The following is a 22,059-nucleotide window of genomic DNA, read 5'->3' as shown; positions in this document are numbered from 1 at the left end:
GGAAGATGATTGGATGGGGTAAGCAAAGTGGTGGCCTCTACTTCATGTCACTACAGTTCGCAAGTCCTCCACTGTCTGTCACACCACCGCTTCCAGCACCATATGGCACCATCGCCTTGGCCATCCTTCTCCTGCTGGTTTGCATCTAGTGTCTAAGTTTGTTTCCTCTATTCATCCATCATTTGACAATAATTGTGAAATTTGTCCCTTAGCAAAACAGACTCGTTTTCCTTTTCCATCTAGTATTATTTCTTCGAAATTTCCTTTTCACTTAATACATTGTGATATTTGGGGACCTCATAAGCACCCAACACATTCGGGTGCATTTATATTTTTTAACCATAGTTGATGGTTTTTCTCGTTGCACATGGTTATTTCTTATGAATCATAAACTGATGCTCCTCAGTTGCTTATGTCTTTTTTTACTTTTATTTCCACTCAATTTAATTCCCACATTAAAATCATCTGTAGTGATAATGGTGCCGAATTTCTTTCATTGCATTCCTTTTTTCTTACTCATGGTGTTGAATTTCAACGTTCTTGTGTTTACACCCCACAACAGAATGGCGTTGTCGAAAGAAAGCATCACCACATTTTACAAGTTGCTCGTGCTTTACTTTTTCAATCTAATGCACCTATACGCTTTTGGGGTGAGTGTGTGTTAACTGCAGTCTATTTAATTAACCGTTTGCCTACCCCGCTTCTCTCTAACATCACACCTTTTGAACGTTTATATAATTGTGCACCCTCATATGATCATCTTCGTATTTTTGGTTGTTTGTGTTATGCTACTACGGTCCATCCCATTTCCAAATTTGCTCCACGTGCTCGTCATTGTAATTTTGTTGGGTATCCTTCTGGGCAAAAGGGTTACAAATTATTTGATTTGGATTCTTGGCAATTTTTTGTTAGTAGGGATGTTTGATTCCATGAAACTACTTTTCCTTTTAAACCCATCACCTCATCTGATCCTACCACAGGTTTTCCTCTAACTTTTCCATTGGACCCCATGCCCACTTCACATCCTCTCCCTCTTGCACCAATTTTTTGACCCCTCTGTTGACTTTTCCGTTCTGCACACCACCTCACCCGACATACCCCGCCATTCTTCTCTACCTCCAGCACCACCTGGCCTACCCACTTCCCCAATCGTGCCTCCTACACTAGCTCCTTTACCTACCTCCGCCTTCCCACTCGATACTCAATTGGTCCCACCTACCGACACCTTCTAGCTCCTCCTATTCCCACCCTCCGCCATTCCACTCGCACTCCATGTACCCAACCCACGTGGCGGCATAAATTATTACATGAACTTTGCTTATCGTGGACCCCATCAATCATTGACTGTTGTTAGTTCTAAACAAGGTCAAGGCATCCTCTCTCTAATTTAGGTTTATCTTATTCTCTTATTTCTCCTTCCCATTTTTCTTTTCTTGCTAATATTTCTGGTCTTCATGAGCCCACTAACTATAATCAGGCAGTCCAAGATCCCAAATGGCGGGATGCTATGCAAGGTGAGCTTAATGCCCTCATGCACAACGATACTTTGACTCTCGTCCTTTACCACGGCCTAAGCCTATTGGTTGCAAATGGGTTTACAAGATCAAATACCATTCTTTGCTCGGCTAACGCAAAGCCGCCTTGTTGCTAAGGGTTATACCGCTTGAAGGGATTGATTATCGTGAGACTTTTCTCCCACTACCAAACTTACTACTGCGTATGCAATGTCTTTAGCGCTTGCCGCTTCTAATTGGTTCCTCCATCAACTGGATGTTCAAAATGCCTTCCTTCATGGTGATCTTGATGAGGTTGTCTACATGGATGTTCCCCTTGGTCTTCGCCGGCAGGGGAGAATATGGTATGTCGGCTCAACAAGTCCTTGTATGGTTTAAAGCAAGCCTCCCGCAGGCAGGTTTCATTCAATCAAAGGCCGATTATTCCTTATTTACCAAGTCTGAAGGCAACTCCTTTACTGCAGTGCTCATTTATGTAAACGACATTATTCTAACATGCAACAATGAACACGCCATTAAGTCCCTCAAAGATACTCTCTTGCAACAATTCCGCATATAAAAATCTTGGACATCTAAAGTATTTTCTCGGCATTGAAGTCTCTCGGTCTCGAAAAGGGATTTTTGTTTCACAACAAAAATATGCATTAGATATTTTGAAGGATGCAGGATTATTGGGATCTCGTCCTAATTCCTTCCCAATGGAGGAGCATTTAAAATTAAATCCTAAAGATGGCGATTTGTTACATGATCCCACCAAATATAGGAGATTGGTTGGGAGATTAATTTACCTCACAGTGACAAGGCCTGATATAGTATACTCCGTGCAAATCTTGAGTCAATTTATGCAGAATCCTTGTACACCTCATTGGGAAGCTGCTTTGAGAGTTTTACGGTTCATTAAAGGCCATCCTGGTGAAGGATTATTTTTTCTTTGCTTTAATGATCTAATTTTAAAAGCTTATTGTGACTCAGATTGGGCACGGTGTACGATAACACGGCGATCTGTTTCGGGATTCTATGTCTTCTTAGGAAACTCTTTAATTTCCTAGAAGTCAAAGAAACAAGCCAATGTGGCCCGTTCTTCCGCTGAAGCAGAATATCGAGCTATGGTTGCAACATGTTTTGGAAATTACATGGATGTGATATATTTTGCAAGATCTCAAGGTTCCACAAACTCAGCCCGCAGATTTATTTTATGACAACCAAGCGGCTATCACATAGCCAAAAATCATGTTTTTCATGAACGCACGAAACATATTGAGATTGATTGTCACATTGTGCAAGAAAAATTACAAGCTGGCATAATTACACCATCCTATGTACCATCCTGTTCTCAACTTGCAGAAATCTTCACCAAACCATTGGGAAAAGAACAATTTCATCACTTAAGTAGCAAGTTGGGACTTCATGACATTCACTCGCCAACTTGAGGGGGAGTGTTAGACAAAATCCCATTGATTAGTTGTATATTCCCTAATTATAGCATAGGAATATTGTACATTATTTCTTTCCTGTAATAGCTCTCCTTTATCGCCATATAATGGCTGCATGATGCTGTAAATATTCATTCAAGGAATATCAAATACTTTCCCATATTCTTTGTCTCTAAACTTAATACCTAAAATGCAACGTCCAGATGGACATGGCCGTATCCATGATTAATTAGAGTGATGAATGAATAATTAGAGTGGTCAGCTGACCCTTATAAAATTTCGCAATTATTGTATATGATTGTAAGGATTTGTTTAGGAATATGAGTACAGTGATTTACCTACATGCACTGATTCCGTTTAGGAATATTAATATATCCAGCGATCAACAAGTTTTTTGGTTGAGATGGCTTGAGACCTCTCTTCCACCTTTTCTTTCTAAGGTAAGGTGGTATGTTAAAGTCATCGTCTTATAAATGCAATGTTTGGATTTTGTGGTTGAATTTTAATGATGAAATTGACAGAAGAGTTAGCAATAACTTGGATGCTTGACAATGTTCATTCTTTGTTTTTGGCCGTTGAATAATGTTAAATACTATCGAAAACTTGATGAAATAAAATACAATAGGACAAACTACATAAAACTCTACAATTTAACAACGTATTTCATCAATAGGACAAACTACATAAAACTCTACAGTTTAACAACCACCACCCCCACAGTGGAGGCAAGGGCAATACCACCAAAAATACATCAACTCGTAAACCTACAACATCAAAACAAAAAGAAGAAGCCAAAAAGCCCTGTCAGATATGCTTCTCCACCTCCACCCCCCACCCACTCCACTAGAGAGGCTTGGTTTAGGGTTATCGTATGTTTCTTCTTGAAAATTATTTGTTTATCGATGTTTTTTTAACTGTCTTAGGCCCTGTTTGGGATGCTTCACTAACCCTCACTGGACTGAACTGGCGTTAAATAGTCCTAAAAACCTATGTTTGGTAAGGGAAGGGATTAAGTTAAATGAGATTATATAGTCCAATGGGTAAAAAACCATTGGACTCGCTTGTCTAATATAGCGATCCCAAAATTTGGCTCTCTAAATAGCGAGGGCGCTATTTTGTACACGGAGAACGGCTGAATACCACCACCACCATCAAATACAGAAGCCCGAAACATCAAACATACCACCATTACCCCAATGTCACAACCATCAGACCACCACCATCAAACCCATAACCAGCCACCACATACCCAATCGAACCATCACCATCACCCAATCAGTCAATCGAACCATCATCACCAGCCACCACATACCCAGCTAAACCACCAGCACCACCCAATCAAACCACCACAACCATTCATTAGTGGAACCAGAGAGAGAGAGAGAGAGAGAGAGAGAGAGAGAGAGAGAGAGAGGGTGAGTTGATGGTTGGATCTGTAGTGGCATTAAGAGAGAGTGAAAAGGAGGGAAGGAAGAAGAAAAGATAAAGGAAAGAATAAGAAGAAGGAAACGAAGAAAAACATAAATGACCTGGGAATGGAAAGAAGAAGAAAGGAGGAAGGAAGAAAAAAAAAAAGAAACGGGCCAGGGAAGAAAAGGAATAGGAAAAGACAAAGGAGAGAAGAGGAAGGAAGAAAGGGAAAAAAAAGGTATGGCCAGAGAAGAAAAGACAAAGAAGAAAAGATAAGGGAGAGAAGAGTAAGGGAGAAGAAATATAAAAAGAAATGAGATAGTTTTAGTCTTTCAAAAATATTATAATTTTATTTATTTTTAGGCTAAAATCCTTAATTAAAATTAAATATTTAAAAAAAAATTAGTCCGACACAACACCAAACATAAGTCTTCACTATTTTTACAATCCAGTTTATTAGTCCGACGCAACGCCAAACGTAAGCCAGTACTTAATCCAAATTAGTCCAACCGAGCTAATTCAAGACAAGTCCTAGATTTAATCCAGTCCATAACAGTCCGTCATACCAAACGACCCCTTAGTTTCTTGATGTTGAAGAAGTAAAATGTCAATCGGAAACTTAAATTAAATACAATATATAATTGGGCGGAACATATTCAAATGTCCAATCCAAAGGACATATTAAGTAGTCGCATGTGCTAGTACTTTTCCATATTTCAAATGTCCAAGCAATCTGTTGAATGACTGAATTCATCAATTCATTGAATTAATGTTAAGATTGCTAGTTTATGAACTCTAAATGGATTAACATATTCAAATGCATCGATTGCATATGGACTGCGTCAGCCGTCAGGCTAAAACACACAAGCTTTAGTACAAGAAATAAAAATTTGGGATGTGAATTTTTTTCCAGAGGTGGTAATACATAGGATAATCTGGTCTAACCATTTTGGTGTTATCCTGCAAATACAACACATTAATTTGTTCTTGGTTCAATTTGTTGAAGAATATAAAGTTCCACATTGAAAATTTGATTGAATGAAATACAATATATAATGAATGACACCACTTTTAAAAACATTGAGAGCTACTGTGATAAAACCCTACACCTACTAGGTTTCTTAAGTGGTTAAATTGGAGACAATATCGATGTTGTTTGTAGTGGGCTACTAGCCCGTCTCTTTGAAATTGTCTCTGAAATTTAAAATGGTTTTCGTGCGGAGCCAAGCCCACATCGGACTCAAATATTCAAGCGCAACACCATGTGAACACCACATATTGAGTAAGGGTAAAGGCAGCCAACGGCCCACTACTCGCAAGACTAACTTAACCACCTACAAAGCTCAATAGGTGTGGGGTTTTATCATAAAAGGCCTTAGTGATATTAGTAATGAAAATCAAGATATTCAATATTAATTAATGATCCAAATGCATAGTGCTATAGGACGCCAAAGTTGATTGCCATTCAACTTCAAATTCAACAAAGAAAGTAGTCGATCTCTCAAAGTCCTTTGGGATCATCCCGACTAAACTATTTGATGAAAGATCGAGTTCATGAAGAGCGGATCCACTGTCCCCAAAGCCCTTGACCTTGGCTTGTGAAACGCGTGAAGACCTTGACTTTGTTTTGGTTCACATAACTAATCAGTGGACACTACAACTTATTTTCCCTATGTGGTGTTTACTGGAGTTATATATATTATAAGGTGGGGGTGTGGGATTGAGAAGGGAGGAGGAAAACTTATACCTGGCTATCATAAAAAATGGTTCCCAAGGCCAATTCTGTGTACATGAGTGTCTTCATCATATTGTTGTTGTTCTCATCCAAAGTTGCGCTTGCCAGAGTCTCCCGTTCTTCAGAAACCAGTTAGTCTCTTTCCCAAATATATATGTTTGTGTCTGATGGTTTTATTTTACGAACTTTAGGATTTAGATTATACACATCTGTCTGATGTTCTCAGGGCACGTTTTGGAGTGATTCTTGGAAAAGCACCTCTCACATGCTTCTCCATAGAATGACCTGAAACCACTTAAAGTGATTATATGGAGAAGTGATTATTGTCATATTTAGAATCACTCCCAAACGAGCCCTTAGGCCCGTTTGGTTCAATGTTTAGGAGCTTGGGAATGGGTTTGAAATTGCATTCTCATGTTTGGTAAGTGCACTCTTGGGAATGCAATTTTGGACTCATGGATATGGACTTATCATGTAAGGAGAATTTCATAGCCTTGGCTGAGATTGGGAAATTCCGCACAACCCCCCTCCTCCTCCTCCTCCTTCCCACCCCCCCCAAACCAAAAAAAATATAATCTATTCTCATCTCATGGGATTAGACATGGGAAGTTCATTCCCAAGAAATTCAATCAGCGAACCAAATGAGCCCTTTCCCAAATATATACATATGTGTCAGAAGTTCTTATCGAAAAATGTATTCGCTTATTTTTTTTTTTTAATGTATAAATTGATTTCCAATTCAACTAACTTTTTGTCAGGATGATATTTAAATAGAGGCTGAAAACAGTTTAGATAATTGAACTTTAATCCAATATAGAAATCTCTCTCTAGAAGGGCCATGTATATGTATGCGTACATCATTCAATTGTTTAGCATAATTCGTATTAATAAAGTTTTGTATTATCATTGCAGAACAGAAGACTGGTACAGAATTTGAGAAGATGAAGAATATTAACCTGGCAAAAAAAAATAGGCGTACCTAAACATGAAGATCCAGATAATCATGGTCTCCTGCATTAGTAATTAGAGTGATCAATGAATAATTAGAGTGGTCAGCTGACCCTTCTAAAATTTCGCAATTATTGTATATGATTTTATTTTATTTTTATATATGATTGTAAGGATTTGTTTAGGAATATGGGTACAGTGCTTTACTTACATGCACTGATTCCGTTTTCCACAATATATCCAGCGATCAACAAGTTTTTGTGGTTGAGATGGCTTGAGACCTCTCTTCCACTTTTCTTTCTAAGAGTAAGGTGGTATGTTAAAGTCATCGTCTTATAAATGCAATGTTTGTATTTTGTGGTTGAATTTTAATGATGATATTGATAGAAGAGTTAGCAATAACTTGGATGCTTGACAATGTTCTTCTTTGTTTTTGGCCGTTGAATAATGTTAAATACGATTGAAAACTTGATGAAATAAAATACAATATTATTGGTATAGAAGGTTTTCTTATTCATATAGGAACTCCTCCGAGACTTGATGGAATTTCTTCACTACAACCATAGTCTAAAATATCGATAATATCGACGAAATATCGAGGATATTATAGTTATTTCGAGTCACGGATATTTCGGAACGTATCCATACACATATCGTATAAATATCAATAATATTGAAAAATATCGATGTCAATAATTTCGCTCACACTTAACCAATATTTTGTCAAAATATCGATATAATATCGAAAATATATATGTAATGAAAAAAAAAAGGACAGAAAAAAAACACAAAGCACACACGCCAATGAGATTCAAACCCCTAGCATTTCACTCCTCCAATGCCTTAACCACCGTGTTTACTTATGTTTTTGTGATAATATGCTAAAATATGTATATTTATATTATTTTGTTTCCTTGCAAAAATTAGATTTTCACATGAGAATGTGAGTCTTTGATCTTTCCTTTTGAGATAGAATCGAGCGGCTCATGGAAAGAATCCGAGACCCAATCTTCAAATGATTTTCTTTATGGACAACGTCAACCATTTTCGGATCCATATGAGTGGCATGTTAACAATTACATGCAAAACTAATTTGAGGATTTATCATTTGATGACTACTCTTCATAATACACTCTACACATAGAGACGATGAAGATAGTGAAAAATTTGAACCTCATAAGAACTCTATGTGGTACTAAATCACTCATGTATCTTACATGCAATGCATAAAGTGTAAAATATTGTAGTAAATCATTATATATAAATGATTATGGTGTGTTTAATCTTTTTTCCTTAGTTACTACATATTTTCTATACTCACAGTATCTGTCAGCTCGTTATATAATCAACTTAAATCATAAACCCATATGCAATGCATTTCCTTCCAAATTTTTGTGATAAACTAATAGATAATTGACTAAATAAACATCCTCCAAAGTTTCAATAAACATTTCCAAGTTTTTCAAATAATTTCCGTGGTTTTTATTCAATTTTTATCGATATCAATAATATTCCGATATTTCCGTCGAAATTTCCGTATTTTTGGACTACCAATATTTTCGATACCATCTATATTTTAGACCTATGCTACCTGTTGGTAGATTTACCTTGTGCACACTTCCCTGTCCTCCCTTGGCGATGCAATAGACGACATAGAAACCATTGGTTGATTTCATGTTTTCTTCATACATTTTTCTTCCGCAAAATTAGATATTGAAAAGGAAAAAAACAAAAAGTCTAGAATTGAATCATCGAATTCGTTGGTGGAAAGATCAAGATATTCAATATCAGTTAATGATATCCAAATTCATAGGGTATAAGATGCCAAAGTTGATTGCCGTTCAAATTCACCAAAAAATGTCGATCTCCCAAATTGTAAAGATTTCATGTGTGTGGGGGCCTCTTAAAAAATGTCGATCTCCCAAATTGTAAAGATTTCAGCGAACCAAGCCAAGATTTCATGTGTGTGAGGGCCTCTTACAAATTGTAAAGAATCCAAAATTCAAACTCACAATACATACGAAAAATAGTAATATATATACATATATATATATATATATCACATATGTCCAGAATTATATTGCTTATTGGTTGCAATCATAATTGTCCTCGACAAAGGGATAGACAAATACATTCTGAGCAAGAAAAATTGCAAGAGATAGACAAAGAGTAGCGATTTAGCAAATATCTTTAAACCTTTCCTCTCATTAAACCCGATAGAAAGAAAAAATCAAAATTTCACAAACTAAAAACAAAACCTTAGGTCCCTTCATGCATTCATATCATACATGAAAAAATATTTTATGTAAAAATATTGACTAAGTATGAAAAATGGTTTTTCGGAATAATCATTTTCTCAAGATAATTTTTGGCGGCTTTTATTCATTACACATCAAATAAGAAAACTTAATTTTATGGGATTTTAGTATAAAGTATATATTGACTTAATGAGCCATCATTTTTAGCCTAAATTGTATTTTGCACTAAAACCAATTTTTCATATTTTGATTTGGTGGAAATTTGATTTTCTAGTATTTTTATTAGAATCCAAATAGGGGGCACTTCCTTATTTACATTGTAAACTTAAGTAAATGGAGTAATATAAAAATAAATGAAAGTAAAATGACAAATCGTATTTTGCACTAAAACCGATTTTTCATATTTTGATTTGATGGGAATTTGATTTTCTAGTATTTTTATTAGAATCCAAATAGGGGGCACTTCCTTATTTACATTGTAAACTTAAGTAAATGAAGTAATATAAAAATAAATGAAAGTAAAATGACAAAGACATTTACTTCAATGTTGAAAATGGAAATAAGGTAATCTATATACCTGAAGTGCACCACCACCAGTTGAGCAAATGGGCAATTTGAAGTACCTCCTTGTACTTGAATAGGTCCGCCACAACACATGTGGATACATATCATGCATTTAAATGCAAATGAAATTAGATGAAATTGATACATTTTTAATTTTTTGTTAGAAGAAATTGGTTAGCCATTAGATGCTTGACAATGTTCATACTTTGTTTCTGACTAAAATGTAGGGAAAATTGACAAGATAAAATATAATATATTAAGGAGCAGATTTTGAGACTGAGTAAAAGCCTCACACATTTAGGCGGGCTGCAATATATTGATTTTATAATAGTCATAGTATATTTATGATACAATATATTGATTAATTAGTTTTGGTTTGTGGTTCACATAAGAGCAACTCCACCCATTTGCCCTTAGCCATGGCAAGGAGGGGAGCTAGGGCAGCCACTATTCACGGGAATAGTGGTTGCCCTTGCAAATCAGAATTTTGTGTTTCCACCCGTTGCCCTTGCTAAGGGCAGTTACTATTCATTTTTTTGTTTTATTCACAACTTTTTTTACCTCAACAATTAATTTGGATAATATTTTCGGATAAGATTTACGGGTTCCTACGTGTCAAGACTATTCATAATCGGATAAAATTTCGGGATAAGATTTTGGGTTCAAATTTCGGATGAATTTCAAAATTCAAATTTCGGATGAATTTCAAAATTCAAATTTCAGATAAATTTGGGTTCAAATTTCGGATCAATTTCAAATTTGAATAAGATTTTCATCCAATCAAATCAAGCGTATCTCTATCTTGCCAAATTTTTCTATAAAACCAGAGGCTCACCTCATACCTCTCACACCACATCTTTCAATATTTTCATTTCTTAGAGTTTAGAATTCATACTCCATTCATTCTCAATGGAAGAATATAGGAGATGCTTGGAGAGGCAAGAGAGAGAAAGGAGAAGAAGTAGAGCCGATGAAATCAATGAGTTGCAGAGGCAAGTCGATGAACAAGTTCTCATAGCAGTGGCAATGGAAGAGGAAGAGAACCAAGGTCGCCGCCGTGGTTCACAAGTCGGCCGTCGCCGGAATGTGGACAGACATAGGCATTCTCGGGGTAAGAATCTTTTGGAAGATTATTTTATCCCAACTGCTTTGTACTCTGATGTTGATTTTCGAAGGCGATTTAGAATGCAACCCCATTTGTTCAATAAAGTCATGCATGATATTTGCAATTATGATGCATACTTTGTTCAAAAGTGTGATGCTACTGGGGTTTTGGGCCTTCTTCCGGAGCAAAAGCTTACAGCTGTTATACGAATGTTGGCGTATGGAGCATCTGCTGATCAGGTGGATGAGGTTGCCCGAATGGGGAAGTCCACTACGTTGGAGGCTTTGGTAAGATTTTGTGATGCAGTTGAAAATCTGTACACTAGGGACTACCTGCGTAGACCTACTCCCAGGGACCTCCAACGGCTTCTACAAAAAGCCGAAGCTCGAGGATTTTCAGGAATGATTGGTAGCATCGACTGCATGCATTGGCAATGGAAGAATTGCCCAACTGCCTGGCAAGGTGATTACGGAAATAGAAAAGGCACAAAAAGTATCATCCTGAAGTCGCTTTGCTTGGCCGACACATGGGTTTGGCATGCTTTCTTCGGAGTTGCCGGAGCCCAAAATGACCTCAACGTCCTGGGTCAATCTCCGGTCTTCAACGATGTTTTGAGCGGCCAAGGCCCCAATATTACCTATCAAGTCAACAATACAGTCTACCAGACGGGGTATTATCTAGCTGACGGTATCTACCCAAGGTGGACCACATTTGTCAAATCCATTCCGAATCCCCGATCCCATAAGCAAAAATTATTTGCTACCTATCAAGAAGGATACAGGAAAGATGTCGAAAGGTGTTTTGGCATCCTTCAAGCTCGATGGTTGATTGTTCGCGGTGCGGCCCGTATGTTTGATGAGGAGATCCTCCGAAGCATTATGATGACTTGCATCATCCTCCATAATATGATTGTGGAGGATGAGTACGATTATGATGCTGGAGAGGTCTATGAACGGATCAATAAACACGGCCTTGGCCGGATTTATGAAAGGCCCATAGGGCCAAATAGAGAACCGTTTGAGCCGGAACCGTTGGTGAGGGACGATCGTATGATGACCGATGATAGATCGATATACAGAGATGCAATCTTCGTATATTCATGAAAGCCGTCAACTTGACTTGATAGAGCATATATGGGCTGAAAGGGAATGAAGATGAATGATGGAGCATAGATGCTTTGGTTATGTTTTATTTACTTATGGTTTGGTTGTGTTGTTTACTATTGCTTATGGTTTGGTTGTGTTGTTTTTTTATTTATTATTGTGCCTTGTTTGTAGTTTTTTTTTCATTTTAATTATGTTTTGTTTGATGTATGGAATATGTTGAATAAAATGGTCTTTTATTGAATGCTTTGTTTATTAAATAAAGAAATCCAATACAAGTCATTAAGAATTACTACTACTAAAATAAAATACATGAAGTACACCAACTTTAATAGAAAACATGAAAAATAAAAATACATAAAAGGTATGCCAACTAATTTAATGGTTTTGATCATTTAACCAATCCGTGTTGCTAGGCCCATCATCCTGGAAAAGTCTTCTTCTCATAACATCCCTCCGTTCTAGCTTCCAATATTGTTTTGTTTCGGGGGACATATGACTTGTATCCATTGCCATGGTTTCCCGATCCATCTTCTGCATATCTTTTTTGCGCAAATACTCCTTTTCTCGTGCACACTCGGCTTGAATTGCCACCTCCATATCTTGGCGTTTCTGCTCCATTTCAATTCTTATGGTGTTTTGCCTTGCAATTTCCTCCAAAAACTTTGAATTAAAATTGCTTGAATTACCCGCTTTCTTTGCCTTCGCAGCCTTTCGGCCAATGGGCCTCGGTTCCTTTTGGATGGGTGAGTCTTCACTCATAGGGGAATCGAGAGGTGAATCCGATGTCGTTGAATCACGGAGAGGCGTCTCGTTTAACACAACGTCGGGACCCGTGGGAATAATTATGAAGCGTTTACAATATTTCACCACCTCCCAACATTCATGATGGGTGAAACTTTTTTTGCCACCCCCGGTTGCACCGAACCACATCTGTGCTTGAATGAGCTATTTAACAAAAAAATGGCAATGCAATAAATATTTAAAATGTGGATATGCAAGTAACAAAATAAAAATAATGGAAATGCAATTAACCTTACAAAAAAATTGGAAGTGCAAGAAATATGAAGAAACAATTGGAAATGCAATAAATATTAACAACATATTGAAAATGCAAGAAATATGAAGAAACAATTGGAAATGCAAGAAATATTAACAACATATTGAAAATGCAAGAAATATTAACAAAATATTTGAAATGCAAGAAATATTAACAAAATATTGAAAATGCAATAAATGTTAACAACATATATATATTAGGACATTAAACTTAATAAAACGAAAATTACAAAATACTTACCTCGTTAGTACGATTTTCCCCACTTCTATACAAGTTCATCGCTTTTGCTAAGGCATCTCTCCATTTTGCCATCTCTTTGTTGAGAAGTTTCCACCTACTCGACAATGCCATTTCCGTCTGAGGCGACTCCGAATTTTTTCCCAAAATTCGGCATGAATTTTTTTCCACATATGGAAAAATTTCATCTCATTGCCTGTCACGGGATAATGACAAACTCAGAGCCAAGCCTCACACAAAGAAACATCTTCCATGGTGCTCCATGCCCCTCCGGTTTCAATAGAAGAAGCCATAAAAATAAGAAATAAAAATACAAGGTGAAAGAGATGAAAATGTTAAGTGAAGAGTGAAAAAATGTTGAGTAATTGTAGAAGTAGAATAAAATGTATGAGAATTGGTGTTGAAAGTGAAGGGTATTTATAAGTATTTATAGAAAAAAAATCAGAATTTTAAAGTATTTTTTAGTATTTTTTTTTTTAAATTTCGATTTTTCATAATTTTATTCTTTGGAAAATCGCCACCGTTGGATGAAGGTCATGGAATCAAATCGAGCGTCAGGGCGTGCCACGTGGCTTCAGCCGTTGGGCTGCGTCGCTGGCGTCAATACGCGGCCAGCTTTTTCAAATTTTTACCGTTAGCGCCGTCATTACGGCGATCGGCGTCGACATAGCGTCACCCCGCGTTTTGGACCTCGGGTAGGAGTTGCTTGCCGGGCCAGGCCCGGTGGTGGGTCCCACACCCCGAGCCCGGCTGCTCTGGATTTGGATGCAATTTTTTTTTCCCCCTAGCCTCGGGCTGGGCTCATGGATGGAAAGGCTCTAAAGGAAGGTGGTTGTGAAACGCACAAAGACCTTGACTTCAGGATTCGTTTGGCACGCGTCTTTGACAAAAGCATCTTTTATACCATGACTTTAGGGTTCATTTGGGACACGCTTTTAACAAAAGCGCATTTATTATAATAAATAAAAAAAGTTGAAATTTTTTCATAAGAAATCCAAATACTTCATGAAAAAGTACCTAGGATTGTGCTCACTAAAAATGTTTTTCCAAAAAGTACTTCTATGATTCAAACGTTCTTCTAAATTTTTCTATCCACCATGTCAAAAGTACTTTTAGCTCTTTCAAAAGCACTCCAAAAACAAATCTTTTATGGTGTGTTTACTAATCAGGATTTGGAATTCTCATTAGGAATTGAATTCCACATACAAAGGATTCTTGGGTTTACTTCACATTAAGGAATTAAAAAGTAAGTGGGGCCCGCATAAAATTAGGAATTGAATTCGTGGTTTTAGAGGAATTCAATTATTAGGTGGGAGGTAGTATTCTATTTCTTGGAGAACTAACTCATTATGAATTCATCTTTCTTATCCATTATAACCTCACACAATTTTTAAAATTCCAAAATTGTCATCTACTTTAACCCAACAACGAGGAAATTTTAGTAATTAGTACCACACTTACCCCAATTTCATATGGTTTAGTAAATAACTTTAATAGGAATCCAAAATTGTTGCTCTCATTAGAAGCAGCGTTTGCCAAAGTTTTCCACTTTTCGGAAACCAGTTATTTTGTTTTTCACACACACACACACACACACACACACTATGCAAGTATGTATTGTGGGAGCAAATATTCCAGCTTCCAATCACAAAGCGCCGTGTGGGCAAGAAGAGTATCACCTAGGTCAGTAATTGGACCCATTTATTTGGCCAATTAATTGAGACCAAAAATAGGAATATTATCTTAAGGGAGATTCTCCAGTAAGTATTTATGTTAAGGATTAGTTACATATATACTTCTAATCTCGGCTGTTGAATTGCATCTAAGAGACTACCAACACATTTAATGAATGTAATTCGCAGCCAAGATTAGAAGCCTGTAACCAATCCTTAACATAAAATAAGTATTGGAGAATCTCCCTTATCTTAAATATGAGATATTATCTTTATTTGGGCAATTTGGGATATTATTTTATTTTGGGGATATTATCATCAAATAGGGATTTAATCCTTATCAAAATCCCTAATTGACTCAATCTCTCCATTTAAGGGAACGAATATCTTCCTTCCAAATAGAAATTATTCTTTGAAAAACCCTAGATGGTTAGGGCCCTATAGATACATAGCCACATTCAACACATGAGGCAATTCCAAAAATCCTGTGAAAACCTTTCTCTCTCTAGCCGTCAACCACACCTAGCTACGCCCACTCCCTCTCTCATCTCTCCCACACAGCTAAGTGCAACCACACACGGCTCTGGGCACCTGGCTCACCCCATGAGAGAAAATTCCGTCCAATTTAGCTATTGCCTCATCTTTTCTCAAAGATCCAATTGAAATAACTTAGGCATTGAAGGGCTTTTGTCCAACAACCCCCGAGCATGGTCTTTCACTCCTATTTATTTCACATAAACTGAGAAAGAGAGAGAACGAAGCTCAAAGGGTGAAGGATCTACACGCGAATATTCTTCCATGAGAAATTTGAACAAACCTTTTGGTGCGTTCATTAAGAGCACAAGTTATACTCAACTGCATGCTCTTGAATTAAAGGAATATGTTTCCTCCTTTTCATCACTCAACCGAACCCTTCCAAACAACCATAGTTGGAAACAAGTGCACGAGCAGCAAGGTTGTCGTGACAATTCAATTTGCGATGGATCCGAACCTCCACAGCGTCACGGCATCACAACAACCACCTTTTTCCACTGCCGAGGTCGCTGCCCAATACCCTAGTGGCACCTTGGCTTCCGCCATGGTTCCAGCCACCATCTTCCTTCTCGGCCTGCGGCGAGACCACGATCTAGCGCCCGCTGCCGTGCCACGTCATGGCCCCGTGGCCAGCATTGCCTTGCAGCCACACTGCACTGGAAGCAACTTTCTTCATGGCCCCATGACCGTATTTACCTCTCAGCTGCTACACCCCACAGCCTAGCAACCGCACGACTCTGTGCTCAGGACAACCTTGCCTCGTAAGCCTTCATCGCATGGTCCAACAATGTTCACCTTATAGCAGCCATCACAATCCAAGATGGATTCTCCTGGCACTGCTATTTCGGTGCCACCACCTACGACCTAATCGTGGAGCAAGTGCTTCTTTTTCCCCCTTTTCCTCCATGTTTGACGTATGCTCCCGCATACTCCTCTAATAAAACACTAGCCCATGTGCAATTGGGCTCCACACAATTATTTCCTCCTTATCCACGAAGTCAAGCAAGCCTTAGTCTTAGAGTTAACCAATTGGCTCAAAGAGTGGACTACCAAAACAACTTGGTTGGAGAGCTCCTCAACCAGATTGACTTGCTCCAAGACCTTGGCCTTACACTGTAAGGTGAAGAGAGAATGATGGATCAACACACCCATAGGGAATTCAAAAGGTGCCATGCAGGTTGAGCACGAGCAAGCAGACAAGGGAGAAGTACAAGAGTGTATTGCTCGCCACGTCGGCATGTCGCAAGCTTCAGCCGAGCCTCACTCAAAATAGATTGAGTCTCCGATCAAGATTAAGTCTGAGGGTCAATGTGCATGAGAGGTTAAGCTTTTCCATTACAACGCCAAGCGCTTCATCAAGCTATCTCAGATCTTCAAGAATCCTCTTGCCTTCTGTGCTTGTAAGATTAACAAGCACGTGAGGACACTGGGAACTGAGTTAACATGACCACTCGGCTCTTGAATCTCCGGAAGCATCCTCTTAACAACACCCCTCTATATCTATGTTCGGGCCCAACTGAGGCTCAAAAGGTGGAAAAGCTTCTCTATCTTCCACCATTATGATCTTCCCTTCAAAACAACATATTCTAACCTTCTATCAATGGTAGAAGGTTTAGAGACTATCTCTTTCTCTGGCCTTTGTAGAAAATGGATGCTTAGTGTCAGAGAAAGGAAAATTATCAAAAAATTAAGCAAGGATTTGAGGTAAACCTGAGTCACTGGTGTAGTAGTCGTTTCAGGCATCCCTTTCTCCCCAAAGGGTGAGTCCACTCTTGGTCTCTGTAGGGCTTTTTCTTCCGGCTACTACGGACTGTTTGCCGTAAAGGGCAAAATGGAAGAATTGCCCTTGAGCCTGAGTTAAAAATTCAGCCCCAAAATACCTCGAAAAAGCAGTTGAGCCTTAGGAAGTATTTTGGTTATCTTCACCAACCAAAATAATGGCAGCTTACAGGTAATTTCTTCATGCTTACAGATAAACTTTTGAGTTTGGCATGAGGGGCTTGTGGCATAGGAGCAAAATTAGCATGAGTTGAGCACCAAAAAGGAAATATGGCTTCCTAGGGAGAAAAGGGAGTGTTTAAGGTGAGGAAGAAGAGGTTTTCAAGCATATGTGGCTAGGAAGAGAAAAGGGAAGAACTATGTTCTTCTGGCAGCTTGTCAGAAGAAGAAAATGGAGGAAGATGAGCGATTAAATTACCTGGTTTTTGCAAGTATGAGAGGAAGCTTGCTCTCTAGTTGTGGATGATTTTTGTTGGGTAGAAGAGGCCCTAATTTATAGCCGCTGGAAGCTGATATTTTCCAAGAAAACCTAATGGCTTCTACCCATTTGGGCTAAGCTTTTCCTTCCTTTCTCCCTTCATCTCTTCAATCATCCTTCTTTGGTGAAATCCACTCTACCCATTTGCATAAAATCAGGGATTTTTGGGAGCTCAAAGCCCTCTTTCCTGAGGGCTGTTTCAGACTTCTATTTTCAGCCATCTTTCTTCCTTCTTTTCTCTCCTTTTCCAAGGCTAGGTCTGATGAGGGAAGGAATGGGTATGCATGCTGGTTCAAATGGTGATCTGCGCTCCAATATACCTTGGTCATTTGGAAGTTTTTGCTTGAAACTTGTTTCTCCCATGTGTTGGAGCTTTCCAGCAGCTTTCACACATGGATATTTTGGCTTTCAACGTGGCTTTTGTTTTCAGCTAGGTGCTAAAGATTTGCAGATATATTTTTTTGGGTTGCTTGAGCCTTCTATGACAATAAGTTGGTTTATCAAGTACATGGGCTAACTTCATCAAATATTGGGCTAGTTTGGTTGAAGTGATGGGCTATTTTGGTTGGAGTAATGGGCTATTTTGGTTGGGCTACTTTCTCTTTTGTGCTCACCCACATGTTTGGGCCTAAGAAATGGGCTTGGGTTCCGAGGCTCCCAAGTAACCCGGAACCTCCACTTCTTGGTCCATCAATGGGCCTCATGACAATTTATTACCATCCATACCACAACCCACTCAAGCAAGCCCCGGGTATTTGAGTGGCTTGGGGCCCACTTAAGCTTGTGGCGTGATTAGGTGCGGAATGATAATTCCTTGCTTAGCGTGGCCTGTCGTTTGGCGTGGCATGTGTGCAAGCGCATATGATGAACTTTCGCATGCCCAAATCGGGTTTCTTATTGGTAAAGCATCGCATTGGGCCGATAATTTATTTGGGCCGAACCGTGAATATTTTGGGCCTCAACAGTCTCTTCTCATGGGTTTCTAGGATTACAAACGTACAAGTTAATTCACAAAAACCACCTCTGAAAAATTCAAGAATAGGCTGTAAAATAGAATTTTGCCTTCTACTAGGGTCGATTCAGGATCAACATCTGAAGCTAAGGGAGCAGAGGCCCATAAGGTTGAGAAGGAAGTGGAAGGACTGAAGTTCTTTCTGTTTCTTCCTCTTTAACGGATCCCCATTAGAAACCGGAGAAATTCTTTGATCTGTTGATAAAGAAATAGAATCAGCCTCATTCACAAGAGAAGGAATCAAAACTCTGGCAAAAACCTTACCAACATCCTTAGGTCCACTTGATTCACCCGAGACAGTTTCTAATAACCACCAAAAATAATCCAGATTGTTAGGATCTTGTACCCTGAGGATGCTTCAATCTATCACCTCCATCTGTTGAAGACACTTCAACCTCCTCAGCATGGACGCTTCTTCCTGCTCAGTCATTAACCAGGTAAAAGGACAATCTTTGTAGGTTGAGGTATAGAAGAGTTTGGTGATTCTGGGAGCAACTAGAACAGCCTGTTCTCCTAGAAATCGTGGAAGGCTGGGGCAGAGAGGAGTTGGATCACAAGCCTCTTGGAGCTAATAGCCAAAGCAATGGTTGGGACGTCTGCTGGGACGTCGTCCTTAAGAAATTCTAGTGCTTCGTTCCCAAGATCGGGGAAATACCATTCCAACCACATATGGACCATCCAGATTGGACCACAAACATTAAGGTACTGTGGATTGATACTAATTTGATGAAGGCAGTGATAGAGAGAGGCTAACATAAAAGGGCTCGTGGCCACACCTACTTCATTGTGAAGAGAGTCCGCTAGATGCATATACTCCGGTTTCACCCCTCCATCATCATTGGGGAAGATAAACTTGTTTAGCCAGAAAAGCAAGATCATCATGTGTTCTTGATCACGATCAGTCATCCCTTGGTAAGACATCATGAACCTAGAATAGGTTCTCTGACGCACGATCTTTGTTCTGCCAGCCTTCAACAAGGTCTCGATTCTACGATTCTTCAACTCGTAATCCCCCAAAACATCTATGCTCATGCTACAAGGCATAAAGCTAAAGAAGGTAGCAATGTCTACAAGGGTAGGGGTCCTGGGACCAGGTCTGAAGACAAAACTATTGGAGGTACTATCCTAATAACATAAAGCGAGGCCCAATAAAGGATCATTCAAATCAATTTGATGCTTCGACAACATAATGGCATAAAAGATCCCATTATGCATCCATTTTTCCTTATACATAGGCATCATTTCGTCTACCCGACCAGCCTAAGAGAGATAATCCTTGGTGATCGGCACTTCAGGGTTCGAGCCCAACCTCTCCAAATTCGCTTCCATGGTTCCCCAGTTTATGGCTTCCATACCATAAGGAAATGGTGCTCAGACCAGCTGTGTGTCTAAGGCCTGTAAACTTTCTGGTTTGGCCTGATGATAATGAGGACCTAAAAATAGAGTCTTGAGAAGACCTCTCAAGCTTAAGGGAAAGGGATAGTGTTGTGAATTAGGAACTAACTCACTCCCCTTTAGACCTTGTTGTTGATGGACTTTGGACAAACTCAATGATGGATGAGTCTCACACACACACAGAGAAAATTAACCAAGCACAAATGACACTAGAGTTTATAGAGGTTCAGCAATTTGCCTACATCCTCTTTGGTGATCCCCTTGAGAAATCTCTGCAATGAAGATAGGTTACAACTTTGGTTCACAAAAGGAAACCCCCTTAGAAAACTACCCTCACAATCTGTTTCTCTCACACTCTTTGCACAACGCTTGATACACTTGAAAGACTCTCTTTCTCTTGGATTCTTTGCACTCTCTAGCTCCCAGTTACTTCACCTCTCTACTTGTTGTCTTGCCTCATCTTGCCTTTTATGCACAAGCCTTTGGACTTGAGAAAAAGGTTGCAGCTTCCCCTGCAATTGTGGCTTTAGTCACCCATCATAGACCATAGCTTAGGCAAGTTATTGATGCCTACACAATAGTTATTCTATGTCTTCACATCAGCCACCCTTTCTAGAGCCAAAGGTAGGCACATTTTGAAGCAAGCCAACAATCACCCATAAATGTTATCTCACATTTCCAGCAACTTGCCAACCTTTATTTAGCTCAGAAGTGACCCAAAACAGTCCTTGAAACAAGTGGAAAGCGATAACACATGAAAAGAGTACTTGAAAAAGCGTAAATCAAACAACTCTCTGGAGAGACCGGTCGCTAGTTCTTGGCGACAGTCTCTTTGCTCAATCTCTAGCAACCGGGTCGCTTTTACCGATTCAAATCTGTCCTAGAGCGACAGTCACCAAGAACCGTGACCGGTCGCTTTTTTGCATTGATTTAATTTCTTCCTTCCACTTCAAAATGACCGGTCACAAGTTCCCAGTGAGTGGTCGCTTTCCCCAGTCTATTGTATCCTTAGATGAGCCAATTTTCCAACAATCTCCACCTTGGCGAGCCTAAGACTCCTTGTGGAAATCATTTCCTTCCAGGACATCTGTAATGTCTTAAGAATTGTCCTGATAACTCTCAAGAACTCCACCTCAATCTTTAGCATGGAAGAAGATTAAGCAAACAATGTTTGAACTTTGCTGTTGTGGAGCTTTGTTAGACAATTTGTAGCATTCTCCGTTGTATGAACCTTCCTTATCGTGATGTCTCTGTCATTTACCCAATCCCTTATTCGGTGGTATCATACATCAACGCGTTTGGATCTTCCATGGAACACTTGATTCTTTACTAAGCATATAACACTTTGACTGTCACTTTGTATCACTACGAAGTCTTGGGCTATCCCGAATTCCTTTGCCAATCTCTTCAGCCATACCTTTTTTTTTTAAGCTTTCATTAGTGCCATATACTCTGCTTTTGTAGTTGACAAGGCACTAACCTATTGTAGCACTGCTCTCCAACTAATCGGTCCTCCACCACAAGTGAAGACATATCCTGTGGCGGATCTCCTCTTGTCTAGATCTCTTGCATAATCTAAGTCCACATAACCCAACACACATGCCTTTCCTTGTTTTCTTTCGAACAATATCCCAAACTTCTTGGTGCCCTTCAAGTACCTGAGAATCCATTTTTCGGCTGTCCAATGTTATTTGCCTGGATTCGCCATGTACCTTGACACCACACTTACGGCTTGGGCTAAGTTAGGGCTTGTGCAGACCATTGCATACATGAGACACCTTACCAAGCTTGCATATGGAACTTTGCTCATTTCTTCCTTCT

General features: G+C 39.0%; 1 long non-coding RNA gene across 1 annotated transcript; it reads left to right on the top strand.

Annotated features, from left to right (window-relative positions):
- The first annotated feature begins 6,042 nt into the window (after positions 1 to 6,042).
- LOC107881915 (uncharacterized) lies at positions 6,043 to 7,412 on the top strand. The gene is made up of 2 exons (XR_001678494.2): positions 6,043 to 6,223; positions 7,005 to 7,412. It is a non-coding gene; the product is annotated as an uncharacterized LOC107881915 (long non-coding RNA).
- Positions 7,413 to 22,059: the final 14,647 nt, after the last annotated feature.

This window comes from Prunus mume, unplaced genomic scaffold (assembly GCF_029339155.1).
Source record: "Prunus mume cultivar Tortuosa unplaced genomic scaffold, ASM2933915v1 scaffold14, whole genome shotgun sequence".
Classification (NCBI taxonomy): Eukaryota; Viridiplantae; Streptophyta; class Magnoliopsida; order Rosales; family Rosaceae; genus Prunus; species Prunus mume.
This window is presented reverse-complemented; position numbering and strand designations above follow the sequence as displayed.